This window comes from Lygodium microphyllum, chromosome 24 (genome assembly GCF_053477565.2).
Source record: "Lygodium microphyllum isolate KBCC chromosome 24, Lygodium_microphyllum_v1.1.10, whole genome shotgun sequence".
NCBI classification, from domain to species: Eukaryota; Viridiplantae; Streptophyta; class Polypodiopsida; order Schizaeales; family Lygodiaceae; genus Lygodium; species Lygodium microphyllum.
In genome coordinates this window covers 102379230-102401353 of record NC_141158.1, presented here as the reverse complement: position 1 = coordinate 102401353, position 22124 = coordinate 102379230, and the positions used below count along the sequence as shown (strand labels likewise).

The following is a 22124-nucleotide window of genomic DNA, read 5'->3' as shown; positions in this document are numbered from 1 at the left end:
CATAGGTTAAAAGAGAATTATGGGGAATTGTGACATCCCTTAAATGTGATAAGGAGTATTTTATGGGTGCTAATGTAGTCATTGAGACTGATTGTTTGCTGGTATTGGGTATGATTACTAGTTGTGCTACCTTGGTGGATTGCATACATCAAATCTTTGAACCCTGAATTTTAGCATATTGCAGGAAGAGATAACCCAGTGGTGGCAGACATGTTATCTTGAGTACTCTATGAGAATGAAGATGGGATGATGGATGAGGAGGAAGAAGATGACTTTCTTTTGGCTGAAAATGATGTTGCAAGAGTGAATTTAGCAATGCAAGGTGTTGCTACAGCATTAACAGAAGCTTGGATAACAAAGAGAAGACACTTTAGATGTTTTGCATCTTGTGTAGAAGTGTTTCTGGAAGACAAATATGCAGGGGAGTGGCTGAGAATTGGTCAATATCTCAGTACATTAACAAAGAGAGATGAATGGTCAGATGAGGAGTTTAAGAAGATCAAGAGAAAAGCCTATGGATTTTTCTTAAAAGATGGATACTTATGGAAACATGCTAAAAAGAAACATGGTATGCCATTCCGAGTTTTGGGTGACAGAGCTTCACAAGTAAAAGTAATGCAAGAATTTCATGAAAGCTTGTGGACTGGTCATAGAGGTGTTTGGGATACTTTTACAAAGATCAAAGAAAGATATTGGTGGCACGGTATGTATAAGGATGTTGCTCACTTTGTGGAAATATTTACGACATGTCAAATGTATTCAACTATGAGACATCGTGATGGATTGCAACCCACATATCCATTGTCTCTTCATTTTAAGTGGGTGGTGGATTTGGTCACAATGCCCACAGGTCTTTGGAAAATGAGGTATCTTGTGCTTGCTTGTGAAGACTTGACTAATCAAGTGAAAGGGAGAGCTAATGCCATATGTAATTTTCTCTTAGAAGAGATCTTTTGTCGATATGGCTGTGTGGGAAAAATTACAGCAGATAGGGGTGAGCTAGATGCAGATGAGGCTCATGATTTCTTTGCATGGTTGTGGATAAAGATTTCTTTAACATCAGCCTATAACACTGAAGAAAATGGAAAAACTGAAAGAGGTCATCCACCTATTGTGAAGGCATTGGCAAAAGCATGTGGAGAGAAGGTAAAAGAGTGGCCACGATTGCTCCCTTATGCTTTGTGGGCTGACAGAACAACTCATAGTGCTGTTACAGGATATATGCTTGCAGAATTGATGTTTGGTCAAAAACCTATCATGCCGATAGAAGAGATGACAGTCACATGGAGTGTGTTACCTTGGCAGGAGGAGTTGAATCGAGAGGAGTTGTTGGCCTTACGCATTAGACAGTTGAAAAGAAAATCAGAAGACATAGAGGCAGCAACTGCAAAGTTAAGGGTAGGAAGGATACAGAACAAGAAATTGTTTGACAAAAGACATAGAATGAGACCAAGAACCATACAAGATGGGGATTGGGTATTGGTTTATGATAGTAGTTTAGATAACCAGCATAGTGCCATGCGTAAAGTTTCCAAAAGATGGTTTGGACCCTATGTGGTAAGACAGGTGTTTGATAATGCTACTTATGCATTAAATGAGCTGGCTGAGACAGCCATAAAACTTCCGGTAGTAAGAAAAAGAATCAAATTATTCAAAAGGCGGAAATCTTCTGCCTATGAGTTGCCAGAATTGGAAGAAAATATTGGCCATGATACAGGGGCTAGCCAGGAAGATATGGAAGATGAAGAAGCAAAGGATATGGTTGTAAAGGATGAGGAGGACTCAGAATTCGGTGACAACTAGGATTTTGGCACATATCGGAGGATGTGTAGGTTCAGAGGGGGTGGATGTCGTGATGTTGTGAGGACACAATGTGAAAAAATTATGGAATGCATCATCATCCGACTTCTTTATTAATCAAGAAAGTCAATGTGATCTGAATCATTAGTATTAGTGTGAGTTGCATGGATTATCCAAAAAATACTAGATTTTTGGATAATTTTAGCTTATATTTGATATTATTTATTGTAAAAATTTGAAAAAGTTAGAAAAAGCTTCTAGATTAGGATGGCATGCAAAAAGTCGACAAATCCCAAAGTAACTTCCCTTCTCCTTCGAGTTTTCCGACTACGGTTCCTTAGACCCGACTTTTCCTAAGCTTTTGTTATTAGTATCAATGTTTTCAACTCGACCAATAGTTGCTAGAAAATTTTGAGATATTGAACGGACTTCTCCAGAGGGCAATCTTAATGTAGCCAACCAACCTTCCTTTGCAATTATTTTTGCTACAGCACCGGCTGCCCTCACTAATCCTCCGCCTCTGTCGGGTATGGCTAGTTGCTTTTTCAGCCAATTAGGGGATTTTCACAAGAAGGACAGATGGACGAAATCGCATGCATCGCGATCGCTATAAATAGATTGAAAACTGCAGATTGAACTGAAAGAAGGAGTGATCTGGGAGATCTGTGAGCAGGTGTCCTGCAGTTTTACCCCCCTTTCGGAGCCAAGGGAGCCATCAGATTTGGGTTCCAAGCAACAGAGAAGGAGCTGTAATTTTTATGCACGTTTTGCTCTACGAAAAAGCTCCAGGAGATCTAATGCCTGGAGATTGCTTCTGAGTAGTGCGAAGATTCCAAGTTCTTTCAATACATATTAATTCAATTCATTGTGATTTGTCTTTGTATTGTTTACCACTTGGATATTCTCTATCTTCTCTTCCATCTCCTATCTCTACTTCCTTCTACTTCTAATTCCCGGTGGATTCGACCTTTCGACAAAAACCCCTCCCACAGCGCTCGACGCGGAGATGTCTCCTACGCGACCATGTCACAATGTATATTTTGTACTATAAATTAAAACGATTAGATTAGTTGTCCAATATAAAATCTAGATATGACAGCTTTTAAAACATGTGGTCACCTTCGGACTGCATCTCCTTGAGAATTCCCACTTCTCAGTAGGGACTTCTACCCCTTTATGAGAAGTTGGTATCAAAGCTTCATGTAACAATCACATAGACATAAACCACATCATCTCCTCCATGCCTCAGGATATCAAATCGGTTAATGGCGCATACTGCAACAAAATTTTGATTGCGTTTTTCCCAATCTTTCTTGGCTTGCTCGTACCTAGTAAGCACGTCTCCATGGATGCATGGTGCAACATACAAAAGCGATCCACTTCCTCCATTGTAGCATCCTTCATTTTTTCTACACCATTTCCAACCACCACATCTCCGGTCAGTCTATCATCGTCCTTCAGCATCCATAGCATACTGTTATCTGAATCCACAGTTGGTAGCCACTCCAAAATATGTATTAACACCTCCAACACCAACTAACTCTCAATCACGCTACCTTCTAGCCGAGCTCGTTGTGGCATAAATCCTTTCAGGGTTTCCATGAAGTGCTCTAAGCAAAACATCCATCACATATGGATGGGTCCTGGTATCTCCACCTCATCTACAAGATGCACTAGAAGGTGGATTTGTATCGTGAGCATATTGGTGGGTAGGTACTTCTCAAAGAGACCAACCATCTTTACTACTCCTTGCCTTGCAGATTCAATAGAGGACGTCTTGATCTCCTTCTATAAGATCCATTGCACTAAATTTGACAACTTATAAATTGCTCTATGTATTTCTAGAGAGGCATCCCGTTATCGCGATCGTTAGTAAAAACTGCCACAAATGAAGAAGCATTACAAACATTGACTACACACTAAATAACAAAATATGCAAGCCAATCACAATTGAGGCCACTGACATATGTTATCCCAATCATGGGATTTTAGCCTTGATATTTGGTCATATTTAGAAAAAGCGGATCTGAAGGAATGCATCATAATCGTTGGGGTGCAGATAGACCTAATAATTTGCTTCACAATGTACTCTTCTTTAGTGGACAGAACCCAAGGAGTGCAAGATAGTTGTAAGTGACTATCAATGCTTGACTATGGCCAAAGTGCCTCCATCTTACCTACCTCCTTCAAATCCATTCGTGCCCCTATAGTGTCTCTCTTTCCTATGATGTGATCCCATAGTAAGGTGCCCACATTTTTGAAAATATGCATGGGATCCAACAAGTGGTTGATCTATAAGTGGGTCCAATATGACAACTCGTAGAAAATCGAGAACCGTCGCGTTCCATTTGGATCTGGCTCCATGTGCACCATTTTCAACTCGTACTAGCTTTGCGCGTTCATTCGTGTTGGAGGTCATCCAAAAAAACCTTCCCTTAGTTCATGACTCTCTGGCAAGAAAGCAACGTGTCCTTGATATACCATCTTCTTCATGGTTTGTGACCTTCGGGAGTCTAACTATGGCTCACATAATGGACATGCATGATAACCTGAGATAACCAGACCATTCCCAACGCAAGCTTGAACAAGCTATGTTAGAAATTACCACAATGATAATGGAGGCCTACTTACCTGAGCACTCTCCGAATCTCGAAAAGTCATGCATCGTCCACATGAGAATGGCTTGTATATTGGCAGACCATCGACCATCTTGATTGCTCATATCTTTCATAAGAACCCCCTCCTCCCACAAAATCTTAAGCTCATCAAATAATGGACGGAGATAGACATCCATATTCTTGACTTTGTAGCGCTTAGGAATGAGTAAGCTAAGGATCAAGTGTCCTTTCTTTGTAGCAAGCCATGGCGGGATGTTGTAGTTAACAAGGACTACATGCTATACATTGTAAGAAGTTGAGCGGAGACCAAATGGATTTACGCTATCCATAGTAAGATGGAGCTCAAGATTCCTTGGCTCTCGTGCAAAGCTTAGAAAGGTAGAGTCAATGTAGCTTTATGCGTGTGAATCCACTGATATTCGTTGGACTCTATCTGTGGATCTATTATGCACATGCTACCACATTGTCAAGCTCACCATGCTCGACGTACAAAACATGTGACGTATACATGGGATAAGTGAAAAGTGTCTAAGAACTTTATGAGGGATAGTTTTCCCTTGTAAGTCCTTTCGATACCTGTGAGCATCACACTTTGGACATTTCTCCATAGTCCCATAGTCTCCTTGAAATAGCAGACAATCATTGACACATTCATAGATGCTCTTGTATTCCATTCCAAGCTTTCGTACAACATGTTGTGCATCATCACGAGACTCAAGCATGCTATTTCCAAGTGGTAATATATGATACTTTAGCAACCTTTAAAAAATCATAAAACATCTTTAAAAATGGTATCGAAAAAAATCAATGGAATGTACATGAAGAACTCGGTCACACTTGCATCTCTCCACCTGTATTTTACTAGCACACTTAGGAGTGCAAGAAACATCTTCACGTGAGATACTCGGCACCCATCATATAATGGTATGGATGCTTCCTCTTTTAGCGGATTAGATGCCTGGGTATCCATGGGCATCAATACATCAATCATTGCCTCCATCTCAGGCTCCAAGATTGGAGGAAAGTCTGAAAGGCTTTGCGTTTCCCCTAGTATTGATGGTATAGATTGAGTCATGCCTTCCAAGTGGTGGATTGGCTCAGGCACTCCATCCATCACATGCCCAAAGACTCTTCTAAACTGGCTGCAATAGGTGCATTCCTCCTTGGGATTAGACGTTACCACCCTATATAAATTTTATAGCCATGTCTAATGTTTTTGTATATGATATTCAATTAGTTTGTGAATGTAAGGCATGATTGATACACACTTTTCTTACCGTTTGCTCAAATTTTTTGATCGCTTGATCAATGATATTTGATTGGAACTCGTCAAAGCATTGTATCTGTTCTATAGACAAGTGACACTTTCTTCTTATTGCTAGCTTACATTGAGAGTAAGGACACGAGACATGCTGATTAAGATACGCCTCATGATCTTGGACATCACAACCATCCTCGTTTTCCATTTTGTCTACATTACGACAAACAACATGCTTTCTTCCTCATTCTCTTTTTCTTTTTTTATTTTCCTGCCTTCATCCTTCTTTGCTTCTCTCTCCCCCTCTATTTCTATAAATGTTTCTTTATGCCCCCCCATCTTCCCTCCCCACTCTCACTTATTCTCTCTTTACCATTCCATTTGCATTTGACGCATCTTGCTAAAATCAAAATCAAATATTTAAAAAAAAACTCATAAAACAAGACATTGAAAGACTCTCTCTTTCCACCCCTCTTCATGTCTCTCTTCCCCCTCTACCATTCTCTTTTTATAATTTTGTTCTCTCTAATTCTCTCATTGTTTCTGTTTTTCTCTCTCTTTCTCTCGGTCTCTATTTATTGTTTTTTCTATCTTTCTTTTCCTCCCTCTTTTTGTCTCTTTTTATCCAATTCTCTTCCTAGTTCTCTTTTTTTCCCACTATCCTTCTTCTCTTCATTTCATCCTTTTACCCACCTCTCCCTTCACTCTCTGTTTTCATGTCCTCTCCTCCCTCTCTTTTTTTCTCTCTTTCTTTTTCTTTGTTTCCCCTTTTCGTTTTATGTTCTCTCCCCTTTCTCTTTCTTTCTTTCTTTCTCTTTCTTTGTTGCTCCTCTCTTTGTTTCTCTCTACCCCCTCATTTTTTTCTCACTCATTCTCCTCTTTCCCTCCCTTTCTCTATCTCTTTTTTTTCCACTATTCTTATTCTCTTTACTTCACCCTTTTATCCATCTCTCTTTGCATTCTTCATTTCATATTCTCTCTCCCTTCTCTTTCTTTCTCTCTTTCTCTTTCTTTCTCTCTTTCTCTTTCTTTGTTGCCCCTCTCTTTGTTTCTCTTTGCCCCCTCGTTGTTTTCTCACTCATTCTCCTCTCTTCTTGCATTTCTATCTCTCTTTCTCTCTTTCTTTGTTATATTTCATGTTTATTCTCTCTCTCTCTCTCTCTCTCGTTCTCTCTTCCTTTTTCTCTCTCATTTCCTCTCTTTCTCCCTCAATGCACCTCATTCTCAAGAAAAACAAACAAAAGAAAAGAAGTAAGAATAATAACAAACTAAGAGGAGGCAATGGACTTACCGCAAAGGCCCAAGGATGGATTGCTTATCTCTTCTTCGTGACGTCACCTATTTCTCCTTCATGCACTTTTCCCTCTTCTTCTCACAAACAACAACGATGGCAATAGCAGCAATGATAAGCTCTCCTTCTCTCTCTTTCTCTCTTCATGTCCCTCTTCCTCTCTCAAAGCCACAATCTCTTTCTCTCTCTCTCAAACTCTTTGCAACAAAATACCGCACTTAGGTTTTCACTGCTTTTTTTCTTAGAGTAGTGTCACTATAGCGACGCTGCTAATTTGCTTCAGAAACGACCATCGCTCTACCCCCATTCCCTTGTAATGGAACTTTGTAAGTTTTTATTTTATTCTTCTTGCTTTCTGATTTGCAATATCACTTGTACTAGCAATCACGTTTCTAACAGTTGTATTCTGTTTTCTTTGCAGCACTCCATTACAAACCGTGATCCCATCAGCCTAGAGACTCCATATGTAAAGAGACATAATCTCACTGAATTGATCCATAGACTTATGCACGTGGTGGCCTAGTAAGTCAATCATCTTTCTTATATGTAGTTACTATTTTTAAAAAAATGCATTATGTATGGTGGACTGATGTGTAGTTGTTCATTTTGCAGAGTCCGTTTGGTGCTTTTTTTTATGTCATGACAAGATTTCAGATGGGGAGGATCTATAGCTCCTGCTTCGATTTGTGGAGCGCACATTCTCTTCTTTTTTTGTCCTATGATTTATGCAAGCATATTCTATGTACTATGTTGTTATCATCCTTTGTATATTGCCATAATTCCATGAGTTATCATTAGTGATCTTAGACTTATTCTATGCATCAGTCTTATGGTTTCAAGTATATTTTGTGCTCATCTTGACGACCATTGCGCACCTAACATGTAAATCATTTGTAGAATATAAATACAATACAAAGTGTTATATTTGCCAAGCCAGTTGTATTTTGTTTTATTTGTAGCACTCCATTACAAATGACGATCCCACCGGCCTTGAGACTCGAAATGCAGAGAGGCACGGTCTCTCTGCATTGATCGATCGATTATATGGACGCGGCAGCCCTATAAGTCACTCATCTTTCTTGTCCGTAGTTATCATGTCTAATTAGAATGCATTATTGTAGGGTGGACTGATGTGTAGTTGTTTCATTTTTTGCAGAGTCCATTCGATGCTCCTTTGCAGCGGGACGAGGTTTCGAATGGCGATGATCTATAGCTCGCCCTTGGATCCCTGGAGCTCACACTCCCTTCTTTTTTGGTCACGTGATTTGTGTAGACATTCTCTATATAGTAGTAGTATCGTGCCATGATTGTACTGGTCGCTTTCATTATGCAATCATGTATTTATTTCATGTATCAGTGTTATGATTTAAGTACACTTTGTCTTTATTTACACGAGCATTATACACATTTTTGAAACTATTTTGTATGGCCCAAATAAAGCACATAGTTGCCTGCCACAATTTTTTTTTTCATATTACCATCGCTATTAGTGTTGCAAATTTACTATATGCATTGCTATTAGCGTCGTTATTAGCATCGCAAAGTGTCATTATCAGCGTCGTTATTTGTTAGTATCAGCGTCGCAAAGCTAATACTGACGGAAATAACGACATTGATAATGATGCTAGTACTGACTGTTCTATGGCATCGCCAATAACGACACTTTTTGCGATGATGGGGGCAAATTTCTTTATTAACATTCTTGTCGCTTTTAATGTCAGTATAAGGTCTATATCTTGTAGTGGTTGACGGTCTGCCAATATACGATCCATTCTCATGTGGACGATACATGACTTTGCAAGATGATTCAGGGAGTACTGAGGTAAGTAGGCTTTCGTTCTTGTTGTTAGTAATATCTAACCACCGTTATAGATGAGATGGAGTATTTTTGAAACTTGCAAAGTGTTATCTCAGAGGATTACTATAGCTTCTCCATGATCATATTCGATGTGCAGTGGTTCAAAGTGGTATTGGAAGGAGCCAAGGAAACCATTCGATAAGGTCCATCTAGATTTCTTGAAATAGATTCCGAGAAAAGATGGACGGATCTACACGACACGTTTGTCTTACCGGTCCTTTGAGTGAACATGTGCTTGAACTTTTTTTTAATTTTTTTACAACGCAAATATGTCACAAAAGTTGAATCTCTCTTATATGTGATTTTGAACAGGTGATTTTCTATCGAAATCGCCGAAAACCTTGATGGTGATATGTTGTTCCTTCAACTCCCCACAGTGCGAGGGTGTATGATGAATGTAATGTTCCTAGCGTAGATGAGGACATTATGCAAATTGATGGGTCGATATTGCAAGGGGTGGAGGTCAAAGATGGCTTGGAGCATGTACAGAAGGTAGAATTAGGTAACGATGACCGAAAGACAAGAGGCTACGAGGTGGACTCTTTCTTTTGTGGTGACTTGTCTATCAACCTTCTAGTATATGCAGAGTTGTGCCAAGAGATTGACATGGATCCATAGGCTACATCATACTTGCAGCATTTGCCTACTCAATTTGTTGATGAATCGCTCGTAAGCATACATTTTTTTCAAAGTTATAGTACCGTGCTTTGCTTGAATCTTTATATTGATTATGCTAACATCACTTTCTGTCTGTGCGAGTGACCTTTGATGATATTTGGAGAGCACGATGAGTCGAAGAATGAGCAACGAGGAGTTTCAAGAGATATTCACATGTATGGCTTCAGATTAGATGGCTTGATTGAGAGATATCGTAAACCAAGAGTTGTCTCGGACACCATCAAGTCGTTCCATTAGATCTACTTCAGCACACTTTGATACTTTAGTTTCTAGTAGATGAGATTGACGCTTCAGATTGGGCCCAGATAGAGAGAGTGGTTCTGGGGAGTGCTACAGAGACATGGATGCTATGAGCTAGCATGCAATTAGCTCGAGATACAGGTGCTACTCCTTGCTCTCATGCAGGTTCGAGAGAGGTGGCTCAGGTGGTTGTTGTGGAGGCACCAATGCAGTGTCTCCGTCTCATTGTTTTGGTGGAGTTGCATCACCTCTAGGATTTGTCACACCTATGGGGACGTCTACTCCAATGACTCCATATTTTGCTCAATTGTCCTACGCAGGTGGAACCCCTATGGGTGCTACTTCGAGAGATACCAACCACATGGTGGATATACAAGATGAATAGGGGTCTTCCACTTATGCCTAGGAGCATGGTCGTAGGTGGGAGAGGACACATCTTAGGCATAACCCAAAGGGGTATGGATACCTTATAGATGATAGGATAGGAGCCATGATCATGAATGATGAGGGGAGGAGGGTGATGTCGCATATGAGAAAGTTGTGCCAACAAGTTTTTTTGCACAATGTCTTAGCTGATTGGAAGAACATACATGAGGGGAGCAAGGAATACATAGTAGCATCCTTATATGAGGAGTTTTCTATACCCACTGCAGGGAGAGAGATTTTCCAGAGGTTGGATGATGGAGTACATACGTGTGTACATGTCACACAGACAATCGTACGCATGCAAGGCACTCAAGAGTAGCGCCTCAAAGCTGGAGTGACTAGATGTAGATGACTAGTGGAGACTCAAGAAGGACGCTACAAATACTTCATGACGTTGGTGACAACAGCAGAGCGGGAGCCACCGAGGACACGATTGGAGGTAGGGGTGGTCCATCCTCTTGGGAGTGGCAACCATAGGACTTATTTGGAGGACTTTGTAAGTTTTTCTTTTATTCTTCTCGCTTTCTTATTTACAATATTTCTTGTATTGACAATCGTGTTTCTAACAGTTGTATTTTATTTTCTTTGCAGCACTCCATTACAAACCATGATCCCACTGGCCTAGAGACTCAATATGTAGAGAGACACGATCTCACTACATTGATCGATAGATTGTATGCACGCGGTAGCCAAGTAAATCACTCATCTTTCTTGTTTGTAGTTACTATTTTTATTAAAATGCATTATGTATGGTGGACTTTTGCAGACTCCGTTCGATGCTCCTTTGCGTCGGGACGAATGGCGAGGATCTATAACTCGCGCTTGGATTTATGGAGTACACATCCTCTTCCTTTTTTGGTCCCATGATTTTTGTAGGCATCTTCTATGTACTATGTTATTATCATCCTTTGTATCTTGCCACAATTCCATTAGTTTTCATCAGCAATCTTGTATTTATTGTATGTGTCAGTCTTGTGGGTTCAAGTACATTTTGCGCTCATCTTGATAACCATTGTACACTTCACATGTAATCCATTTCTAGAATATAAATACAACACATAGTGCTATGTATGGCAAGACATTTTTTTCTCTATAATCATTGGTATTAGCATCACAAATTTACTATACACGTCACTATTGGCATCACAATATGCATCACAAACCATCGCAACTTGTGTTGCAAAACTGATGCAAATTGCAACTCTAATACCGACGCAAATTGTGATGATTTTATGGAGATGCTAATACTGACACATTTAGCAATGACGGGGGAAAATTTTTTAATGAATATTTACGTCGCTTTGAACCTCGGTATGAGATCTGTATCTTGAAGTGTCTCTTTGTTTCTCTCCCTTCCTCTCTGTCCTCTTTTTTCTGTCCATGTCTGTGTTCTTCTCCTCTCTTTCTTTTCCTCCCTGTCTCTATATTTCTCTGTCTCCTATCTATTTCCCTCGTTGTTTCTCTCCATTCTTCTTTATTTCCCTCCCTCCCTACCTCTCTCTATTTCTCTATCCCTCTCTGTCTCTTTCAATGCATCTCTTCACAAACAAGAAGATAAAGAGAAGAGAATAAAATATAAAAACAAAGAGATGAGAAACAATGAACCTACCTCCAGGACTTGAAGAAGAAACCCTTCGCTTCCATGGTTTCCCTTCTTTTTCTTCTTTGTACTCCTCTTCTCTTGCCTTACAAACATTGGTGGTAGCGGTGGCAGCAGTATCTCTCTCTCTCTCTCTCTCTCTCTCTCTCTCTCTCTCTCTCTCTCTCTCTGTGTGTGTGTGTGCTTCGAGCTCTCTCCTTCTTTCCTTTTCTCGTTTTTGTTTTGTTGAATTAAACTTGTTGCACTTAGATTTTCGCCCCTATATTTTGCTCAAAATGCCATCACTATTGGCTCACTATCTATGTTACAAAAAGTACCACTAAGAGCCAATATGCATCATATTAGCATTGCAATTTATAGTGATGTAGATAGCGATGCTTTTTGTGACGCTCTTAGTGGCACCACCAATTTAAGTCCGAAATGACTAACAATATATCTTCATGCCCTTGTAGTGGAAGAAATAAGATTTATTGACTTTTTGATGTGTTTACTTTTGAAGAAATAAGAAACAAAACAAAAAGGGTTTACTTTTGAGGAAAATTTTGTAACTAGAAGCATCACTTATACAATGTACCTTAGCAAATGCTACTTAAGTCTCCATCTTTAGTTTACATACATTGCAAACTTCTTTGGAAACGATGTTGCATAAACATTACTCAAACATCATCATTTATGGAAATTTTATAAGGGTCACATATGCGATGCGTATATAAGATGCATTCAAATGAGGGACTCTAGTCGGTAATTTTACGAGCTCTATGAAAAACATTACTTATTTTTAGTAGTGAAAACAAATCAAGGACTTGCTGATTGTAGTATGGAGTCATAATATTGCAACTAATAGTTCTCCTTTTTCCACCAATAGACATCTTGTCTATTACTGCATTATATGTGTATTTAAAATTGTGTGAAAATTATAGTCTGATTGCATTAAAATATGTGTTTATTGTTATCCTTACTATGCGTAAGAAACATGTAATTTTAGATGTAGGTTATTTGAAGCACGAATAAGCATGCCTATATATGCACTTATAAGCATTTTCATGAAATGCAAATGTTTTACTCATTCATGAAATGACCTATTTCCATCAAGTGCTAGTTTTATTAAGAGTTCTTCCACATGAAAGCAAACTTCTTTCCACATGCAAGTAAATGCATTTGTGAATATAAACAAATGAGTTACTACAAGCCAATTCAGGGCAGGCATGACTTAAGTGAAATGGGTATGTGGAACTTACATGCCGTGTCATTTGTGTTGGCAACCGCAGAAGTTACATGAATGTTGATGCCATACCACACCCAAAGTATACAGGAACTTTAAAGAGTCGTAGTCCATGACAACTCTGTGCGGTAACTATCCGCATAATATTGTTTCTATCGAGATTTGCAAAATATCTGTGAAAATATAGCAATAGAACACAATGTGACATCGTATATATGGCTTCTTATGCCTAGCAGTCAAATCAAAAGCCTGTCCGGTGTACGATCTGGACTTGACTCACGCGGTTGTAAAGTTGTTATAGTGAATAGCTAAAATATGTTATCCGCATAACAAGGTAGTGAAACATGTAAACTTCAATGGCTATTCTACCAATGTGATCTTCCTTCTCATGCTAGTTTTGTGATCCTTTGATAGACTAGTGAGGAAGCTTAAGCCCCTCCTAAGGAGAAAATGCAATGATCTATACTCAATCTGTCATTGCTAGGTTAGTATTTGTGAAGATGGTTCCCACAAACCTTATGTCCTTATATCGTGATTCGATTGAGTTTTTTTCTTGCTTTTGTATTATTGAACATCTTTGCATTAACGAATTTTGCATCGAACCTAAATAGTCAATTGTAGGTTTGAACTTAAGGATGTTAGAAACCATTTATATCCATAGATCCTTGTGCATTGGGCATGTTCTTGTATTTTTTTATGAGGGGGATAGTGCTAAGCCTACAGGAGGGGGTGAGTATTCATTCTTCCCAATGTGTATACATCTATTATTTACTGTGTTACCCAAGAAGCCTCTTGTGGGGAGAACGGCCAAGCTTGACCTCACAACTGCAGAAGTGATTGGTGTGGTGGCTATCTTGTTTTGAGTGTAGGCCTGAAGCCTAGCAATGTGGTGGTTATTCTGTTTCCAATTATTATCAATTTCTTTTGGCATTTATGGCTACTACACAAGCCTATGCATGTGGTGGTTGTAGTAGTGCTTGATGGTGGTCTCGTCCACACATGGAAAGGACATGCTCACACAAGTGGAGCCAAGGAGTAACTCATGCATGATCCATTGACCAACCTCTCTTTGTCATGAACAATTATGATTAACTACTACATAAGCAGCCGTCATCTTGAGTAGTATAAGGTGCAAAATCAAAGGAGAAAGCTTGTTTTTCATCTCCTAATTCAAAGGTTTTGATGCAACTAATGGTACCTACAAGCCTTGAGTGCAAAGGGTGCCATTCAAGCCTTCATCCATCTCATTAAAAAGAGGGGCTGAGATTTACTTCTAGGAGTTGTTCAAAGAATAAAATGATCACTAATGGTTGTTATTTCAATGAGGCTTTATATGAGAATTAGGAATCACAACATCACGTAGAGGAAAGGAATCATGTTCCTTATGTGTTTGTAGCTTAATATCCACATTGGCATACCTTGTTAGAATCTCAAAAAAGTCCTTCTTGAGATCCTTAAGTTAATCTTCTTGGAGCTTCTATTGTTATTAACCAAATGAATGTTATCGAAAAGGCCTTTGGGAGGAAGTGTCATTGGAACTTGATCAACATCCACACTCATGATAAAGTGTATGTGTGAAGATATTGAACATTTGTGTAATATCCTTATAGTATATTGAGTGTCAAGTGCATGGGATATAACTCCTATGGAGTTGAAGTAAATGAAACCCAAACCACTACTCTAGGGATCTCATCGAAGAGGATGTACACTTCACCGGAGTTTTAACTCTTCTTTAGCTTCCTTTTATCTTTCATCTTTCTTACCCTTTAACCTCCATTATTTCGTGGCTTGACACAATCATTCTTCAACATCATGGCCCATGACTATATTTTGGACTTTGTCCATTCAACATTCAGTTCATCTAGTACTTTTGTTTTCTAGTGGCCAATAATTATCTACTTTGGTAGTGTGAAAGGAGGGACTTTAGTCATTCCTTGAGATTTTCCTCTCAAAGAAAGAAGTGGCATGCACTCATATATGCCATGAGCTATCTAACTTCACCATCAAGTGTACCACCCTCCAATGGACCTTTCATCACTTTGTCATTGAGCTACTTTTCTAGTGGAAATTCTAAGACACATATCATAAGATCAAGAAATATAAGACTTTCATATGGATTTCTAACAACATCAATATCCTACCTCCTTATTATCATCATGGTCCTTGGCAAGGCCGCAAGCTACCACATGTATTAACTCTCATCTACCACCCATCAATTGTGAATCTCACCAAGCACTCTCTTGTACTTGTATATAAGCCACTCAATGGTAGCTACTCAAGCAGTATACGTAGTGTCACACTAGGGCAAGTAGAGCAACTAGCATCCTTTTGTGCATTGTATATTGTATATTCTTACATTCTATTTTACAATGTTGTATTATACCAATTCTTCAACACTTTGTAATGCGCGTCAAAATTTGGCTTCCAAAGGTTTATGTATGCCAAATGTTATTTGTAATACAAAAAGAAATTATTTGGCCATGTTGAGTACTTCTATCTTGTATGTGAGCTATGTTTTGATTTCCAAAGTTTTATGTACACCCATGCATATTTTATAATGCAATGTGAGAGCTGCAGCGCTGGTGATTAAGCTAGGTAGGGAATATTCGCATCATGCAGACCGGTCTCACACAGGCTCTCTATCTGTCCCCGTACTGATAAGACCCCATGCGTCCGTCCTGTCTCTCGTCTGTTGGCTGCCCGGGTTTCACGTGCTATCGCCACTGCACAGCCAATGACGGGGTACTCAGACCTGACGTGCCGACTGACGTGGACCGGCCCGCTAACGTGGCAACGAGTGACGTGGCGCCGAGGTGGCGGACTCAGAGGGGCTATAAAAAGGCTGAGAAGCTGTCCATTCAGTTTCTTATAGTGTGAGTCCAGCATATCGTTGGTTTAAGTGTATCGTTAGGTTTCAATCTATCGACGTGCTCCACCGTTCCACGGCTGCCGCGTTGTTACGTGCCTGCATCTGCATCTGCACCTGCACCTCATCAGCTGCAATCTCCTCCGTCCGTCCTTTTCCACCTCCGATCCTCTCCGTCCAGGACGAGAGGTGTAGTGTGGTAACCAATACTGTGACGGAGCAAACAGCATTGCATGTGCAGGTTCAGAAGCAGCCGCTTAGCAATCGCGGTCACTACCTCCAGCTCCCTAACCTTCATTTTATTGTTGCTTGTGCCGTCTCTGACAGAATGGGTTTTGAGACCTTCCTTCTCACGTGGGTTTTGAGATCCTTCGATAGGCTAGTGCGAAAGCTTTAGCCCCTCCTAAGGAAGAAATGCAATGATCTATACTCAATCCGTCATTGCTAGGTTAGTATTTGTGAAGATGGTTCCCACCAACCTTCATGTTCTTTCAATGTGATTCAGTCGAGTTTTGTTCAGCTTGCTTTGTATTCTTGAACATCTTTGCATTAAGGACTCATACATCAAACGTAAAGAGTGGATTGTAGGTTTGAAGTTAAGGATGTTAAAAACCATTTATATCCATAGATGCTTGTGCATAAGACATGTTCTTATCTCCAACTATGTAAACCCCACTTGATCTCTTTACATCCAAATACTAACCCATTATTGCTTTTTGAAGTGTCATCATGTGACAAAGGAATGGTATCTACAATTATTTACAAACAAGTCGCAAACCACAAGTTATATTGTACAAAATCATAACAATGAAGGCTAGTCACAAACCACAAATTATATTGTACAAAATCATGACAATGAACCTTAGCAAAGAGGGCATACTATGTACCAATTCATTTAAAACAAAAATGTATAAAATGGTGCTCATATTGTCCTAGACCAATTTAAGTTTTCCATATTAAAGGGAAAGGCATTGTTAGGATCTAATTTTACAAACAATTGATTAGAATGAATGTGTATAATTATTTCCTCTATTGAATTACTTATGATGAGATAATGACTTGTTATGCAAGGCCAATCCAAGTTATCATGTTTAGAATGGCTAACCATTTATTGCTACAATTTTTCTATTGAGTTAAAGTGCTTTTCTAGTTGTATGTTTTATCTTATTTATGCAACAAACCTCTATCAAGTGAGGTCTTGCTCTTCTTTAAAAAAATCTCCTTAGTGTACCTTTTGAATAAACCATTTTTTATAAGTTATTAAATTTAAATCTAAATGAGAATGGAGAAGAAATACCCTTCAAGAAGGACCAAGGATGAAGGACAATGTTTGGATTGGAGAAAGGAGACACTTGAGTTGAAAAAAGTTATAGCTAAGTCATTATCTACAAAATTGGATGACCACAAACTATAGTACAAATGTTGAATGTTCCTAGCATAGTCCTTAAACTTCAATAAAAGTACTTTTTCAAAAAAAAATCTTCAAAGTATGCTTTTTAATCCAAGTAATAGACATCCAACTAGACCTTATAGTTTTTATGAAAATAGCAATGTGGTGTTCTTTAGCTTTTAGTGTTAAAGGTACTTAGCCTATATTTATACCATGTTCATAAGTGGGTTGAATGGGGATTTAACAAATATTTATGCATCAATGTGAACAATTGAGGGATGCACAACATAGATGCATGGAGGTTCCACCAAGGTTATTACAAGTTTCTAATTTCTATGCAAATGTTACTTAACATATTGATTAAGTGAACACTCAGTATATTTGACTAGCCTCATTTCTAGCTCTAACATTACCATGCTATGTAAAGGCTCAGTGTATACTTAAGGGCATTGATAGACTGAGTAGCTCCAAAGTTTCGACTCCCCTCTTGTAGTATAGGAGAATGGACCCTACTTCTTTTCAAAAAGTTTCACAAACACTAGTGTGATACATTGATTTTACTATAATTGGTATAGTAGAATGAGCAACCATTCTTGTCAAATTCTTTACAAAGTACACCAATTCAACAAAAGAAATTATTCAATTTTCTCTTTTAGAAAATTTTAATGTATAGAATGGTGTTGTTCAAAGGGAGTGTTCACACGTTGAATAAGAGAAAGGTGCATATATCCATGAAAAACTTATTGATATTAAGGAGCTTTTATAGGAGGCCTTGAACAAACATTATGGAGAGGGTTTTTTAATAGTGAGCCCCCTTTATTTACAAATAAAAGGTCATTAAACAAGTGATATAACATTCTCCATGCTATGTAATTGAATCTTGATGGGTTAAGCAACTGTATCATTCTTTTAGAGGTCAAATTCTAAGAGCTTAATTCTAGATACACCTAATTTCCTATTGAAAATAAACTCGTATATCTTTTTGTAGTATACACATTTATATAGAATGTCTATGTTGCGACATCAAGTTTCTAGTCATAATTTTTGTCAAAATTAGTGATGGAAACTAAAGACAATTATAAAAATCAATATATAGAGCAAAATAAACTCATTATGATTGTGGAAATGATCGATATGACCATCATAATCAAACTTGAAATACTTATCAAAATAATTATTTTCTTTAGAAAAGTATTGTTGGGTAATAAGTTTAGGATTAAAACATGTATCAAATACTACTAGTACAGAGGATTTGAGAAGATAGTTGTGATTCATGGGATGGACTGGTTTCCAACGCTTGCCATTATTTCAATAATCTTATTGTTAACTCCAAGTATTTGATTTTAAGCTAGATCCTACACACTAAAGATGTCCATTTCTAAGAAAAAAATTCACCCATTTTCTTCAAACAATTATTGATAGTAAAAGCTTTAAATTCATCTATCTTAGATAGTAAAACATCTTCATATTTCTATCAAATGGTAGACTCTCTCTATTAGGGATTATATCAAATGGTAAACATGCCACATTCCAAGAAAAACCTTGAGAATTGATTGTTGGACCATCTTCGATACACCCCTCACTACAAGAATATAGGGGCATAGCAACAGGCAGTTGTGACACATATTAGTGGTGTCGCTATTTGCATTGTACTCAGAGAAAAAAAAGTGAGAGAAACCCAAGTGAGACATTTTTGCCGCAAAGAGTGAAAGAGAGAGAAAAAGAGATCGTGCGTTTGGGAGGGAGAGGAAGAGGAAGAGGAAGAGAGAAAGAGAGAGAAGGAGAGCTTCTCGATGCCACTGCCACTGCCATCACCATTCGTGAAGAAGAGGAGGAAGTGCATGAAGGAAAATGAGGGGCTGTCGCGAAGAGGAGACAAAGAATCCATCTTCTGGCCTTTCCGTTGAGTACATTGCCCCCTCTTGGTTTGTTCTTGTTCTTTCTTCTTTTCTTTTGTTTATTTTTGTTGAGAATGAGGTGCATTGAGGGTGAAAGAGAGGAAATGAGAGAGGGAGAAGAAGAAAGGAAAAGGAAGAGAGCATAAGAGAGAGAGAATAAACATGAAAGATAACAAAGAATGTAAGAAAGAGAGAGAGAGGGAGGGAGGAAGAGAGGAGAATGAGTGAGAAAACATGAGGGGGTGGAGAGAAACAAAGAGAGGGTTTTTCAAAAAGAGGAGATAAACAATCTATCCTCCTCTTGATATATTCTTATTCTTTCTTAATTTTTTTGTTTGTTTTTTAAAGAATGATGTGCATTGAGGGAGAAAGAGAGGAAATTAGAGAGGGAGAATAAGAGAGAGAGAGAAAGAGAGAGAGAGAGAGAGACAGAGAGAGAGGCTTGTATAGTTTAGGGATATAGATTTATAGATTGATCTATTAGTTAGTTAGTTTAGTTAAATACTTTGCTTTAAATTGTTTAGATTAATGATCAATGATTGAGAGAGAGAGAGAGAGGGAGAGAAAGAGAGAGAGGTTTGTATTGTTTAAATTGTTATCTATCTAAATAATTGATTTGTAAGTTAATAGGTTTAATTACAATTAGTAAGTTTAGATTTATAGATTTCTAACCATTATTTCTAACTGATTTAAAAAGAGAGAGAGAGAGAGAGAGAGGAGCGAGAGACGAGAATGAGTGAGAAAACACGAGGGGGTGGAGAGAAACAAAGAGAGGGTTTTTTGCGAAGAGGAGATGAACAATCCATCCTCCTCTTGGTTTATTCTTGTTCTTTCTTCTCTTTTTTAAAAATTTTCTTGAGAATGAGGTGCATTGAGGGAGAAAGAGAGGAAATGAGAGAGGGAGAAGAAGAAAGGAAAGGAAGAGAGAATGAGAGAGAGAGAGAGAGAATAAACATAAAAGATAACAAAGAAATGGGAAAAGAGAGAGAGGGAGAGAGAATAATGAGTGAGAAAACATGAGAGGATGGAGAGAAACAAAGAGAATGCCAACAAAGAGAGAGAGAGAGAGAGAGAGAGAGAGAAAGAAGGGGAGAGAACATAAAACGAAGAGTGCAAAGAAAGGGGGAGAAAACCAAGACTTTAGTTGGCGATAATTTTGTTGAGTTACAAGAGAAGAAATTCCTTCTCAAACAAATTAAGAAAGAAAAAGAGAATAAGAACAAAAACCAATTGTTTGTTGTAATGTAAACAAAATGGAAAATGATGATGGTCATGATGTTCAAGATCATGATGTGTATCTTAATTAGCGTGTCCCGTGTCCTTTCTCTCAATGCAAGCTGGCAATTAGATGAAAGTGTTGCTTGTCTATAGAACATGCAGGACGCTGCGACAAGTTTCTATATGAGATCATTGATTAGGTAATTTCAGACTTTAAGTAAACGGTAAGAAAAATATGTATCAATCATGCCTTATATTATTTTTGCCAACTAATTGAACATTATATACAAAAACATCAAACGTGGTCACAATATTTATATAGGGAGGTGGCATCTCATTCTAAGGAGGAATTGCAGTCAACTAGAAGAGTTTGTAGGCGTGCGATGGATGGAGTGCTTGAGCCAATCCACCACTTGGAAGGCACAACCCTGTCTATACCATCAATACTAGAGGAGACATGTAGTCTTTCAGACTTTCCTACAATCTTGGAGCTTGAGATGGAGACAATGATCGATACATTGACACTACAACAGAAACGAGGCATAGACGCGCATGTTAGACGTGCAAAGTCGGGCGCGTCTATCATTGTGTCTATAAGTGTGTGTAAACGTGCATGTAAATAGACGAGAATTTTGCGTCTATATATCCGCGCAAATAGACGTCAATATAGACGCGCCAGCAGATGCACAATTATTTAACCACCTAAAATTGCAATTCACATAATTAAAAAACCAAACTTAATAATTATTTAACCACCTGAAATTGATTCTTGAGCATGCACGTGTGCGCATGATAAAAACCATAGAACTAAGAATACACATTGAATCATTGAATTAAAAAAATAGAGTTAATAATTACTTTTTCATTGCTCTCTAATGAATGGCAGTTCCTCTAGTTGACAAGCTTGATATAAGTAATTAGCGGCAAGCGACAGAAACCTTACAATTAGTAGCAAGCATTGCAATATGTATCTCGTAATTTCTCTACGTACTTGAAGATGATAAAAAATACTTCTTTTTTATTATGGAAAATTCAATTTAGCTTTAAACTTGACTATTGATTCTTGAGTATGCACGTGTGCGCATGATAAAAACCATAGAATTAGGAATACACATTGAATCATGTTACAGTGAATGATCCATCTCATCTTCAATGAGATCAGCCCTTGCTAAACTATCTACTTCTAGGTCTATGTTACCAAGAGGTAACGAAACAAATAAGTCTATCCCACTATTAGATGTGTTGCTATATTGCTCAATAACTTCATCAATATCATCGACAATCACATTATTGTCTTCTTCCCGTTTCCTTGAACATCCTCGCGAGGTTCATCTTGTACTATATCACGCATATCATCCATTATGGTGTCATCATGCACATCATCATTAATTGTTGGATTGTCATCTGCTATCTCCATGTCGGTAATATTACCATATATTGGTTTTGAACGATTAGATATAGAGATGACATACCACCATCGGTTATTGTTTATCATTGGATGATACACAACCTGTATTTGAAAAACAAAAGTAAAAAACTTAAGTACTTATTATATTGTGTATATATATCACATGTATACATATAAAAAGATTAGCCTTTGCATATATACCTACTCGCATTGTTGAGGTAGTACTAATGTGTCATTCTTGTTTTGGTGAAATTTTGTAGAGTCAATGATTACAAAACCACTTGGATGATGTCTGATTGTGCAATGCTCACCATTTGTTACCACTTCTTTAAACCACTTCACATCCAGTACAT

At 38.2% G+C, this 22124-nt stretch overlaps 1 pseudogene; it reads right to left on the bottom strand.

Annotated features, from left to right (window-relative positions):
• Positions 1-3336: 3336 nt before the first annotated feature.
• LOC148015459 (uncharacterized) overlaps positions 3337-22124 on the bottom strand; it is a 36616-nt pseudogene continuing 17828 nt past the window's right edge.